Source organism: Halyomorpha halys, unplaced genomic scaffold (genome assembly GCF_000696795.3).
Source record: "Halyomorpha halys isolate HHAL.00 unplaced genomic scaffold, Hhal_1.1 Scaffold214.1, whole genome shotgun sequence".
Taxonomy (NCBI): domain Eukaryota; kingdom Metazoa; phylum Arthropoda; class Insecta; order Hemiptera; family Pentatomidae; genus Halyomorpha; species Halyomorpha halys.
Genome location: NW_027110944.1, coordinates 298782 through 300304, shown reverse-complemented (window position 1 = coordinate 300304; position 1523 = coordinate 298782). Strand labels below are relative to the sequence as shown.

The window sequence follows — 1523 nt, the reverse complement described above, 5'->3', positions numbered from 1 at the left end:
TATATATTGACCATGTGTGAATTAGAAGATGATCAAGACTGTGATAAAGAAGAAGAAACATAGCTTTTAACTATTTATTGGTTATCGACGATTTGAACCACTGTGTAGGTCTTAATCAAGCATCACAATAGTCCTGATGAAGATCTACGATCTACATTATCTGTCGAAACGTCAGCAATAAATAAATAATTAAAAATTAATTTTAATTTTAATTTCTTCTTCTTGACCGCAGTCCTGACAATCTCATTGTAATTTCAATTTTTGTTTTCTTTACTACTCTCCATCAAATTTTAAAACAACTTTCAGAGGATTGAATCCGTGCCTCTTTAGGCCTTATATGGTTGCATAAGTTCCACATGTACGAAAATTAAAAAAAAAAAAAAAAATGAACAGTAATTCTTATTGGGTCATCAAACCTTCACCAGGGTCAGTTCACATTGATAAATATTGACTGTTTTAATTTTTTATATGTCGGATGCTACATCATACATATCGCTTATTTTCCTTGAACAGTGGAACATCTGAAATAAAAAAAGTGGCGTATTCCTTAGATTATATCACAGACTGTAGTTAACGTGTGACATCCTTACTAGCTTAGGGATCGTCTGTAGATTCCAGTAAATAAAATATCCATATCTACACTACAATCTTTAGATTACGTATAATTCAAAATAAAAACGAATCATTTTTGCCTGATGTGCTACCATTTAAAGCAGTGTGTTTGTTTCCATCGCCATTTTGTCGGTATCGTTCGATCCACCATATCACAGAAACGTCCGAACGGAATATAATTATTATCGTTTTAACATATCTCGAGCCTTTCGAAAATCCTTCACCGATTATGGCGGGAGATAGGGCTTACGCAACGACTGCTGTCAACATTGCAAATGTATTCCCAGCTGTTTACATTTCACGAAATTACATTTCTTCCCCTTCTCCTTGACGTCTTCATTGCGTCCAAGATTACGTATTCTCTTTGCAATATTGAAGAGTGACATTTAGCTCCATTCGAGCTACTCGGAATGTACATCGCATGTGTCTCGTATAAATAATTATCTTGTATAATTATAAAAGTGCATTTGTGAAGAAGATCGAGTCCCGAATTGGTCGGATAACAGCTCGCTGTGTTAAAACATCTGTTTATTCATGTAAGTCATTTGATTTTTAATTATTTATAAAAGTGCTGCTTTTTGCTGATTATTAAAAAGGAAAAATCGTTTAATTTGTCATATTTATTAGCAAGTATATATCTGGAATTTACTCTATACCTATACCGGTTAATATACTCTCTCGTCCGTATATCAAATTAAGGAATAATTTTCTCTTTCTATCAAATTGTTTATTTGTTAAAGTCTTCGGAACAAACAATTTTTTTTTTAGCATTAAAACTATAATTTTAAGTCAGATTAAAAAAACAAATTACAAAAACTGTAAGTTAAACAGTCAAATATTTCTTCGTAGTACTTTTTATTCATTTACGATTGATCATAATATTTTTTAAAAATATTTTTCTAACATTTAAA

General features: G+C 31.2%; 1 protein-coding gene across 9 annotated transcripts in view; it reads left to right on the top strand.

Annotated features, from left to right (window-relative positions):
• The window catches only part of ITP (ion transport peptide), a 165959-nt gene that overhangs the window by 138957 nt on the left and 25479 nt on the right, over positions 1 to 1523 (top strand). The window contains exon 1 of one of the 9 annotated variants that reach the window (XM_014418992.3): positions 994 to 1148. The exons of 7 other annotated variants lie outside the window; for them this stretch is intronic. The gene's annotated coding sequence lies outside the window, so the exon portion shown is untranslated. Of the gene's footprint in view, positions 1 to 993; positions 1149 to 1523 lie in introns of those variants that run through there. One more of the 9 variants, XM_014418990.3, reaches the window with a different exon arrangement.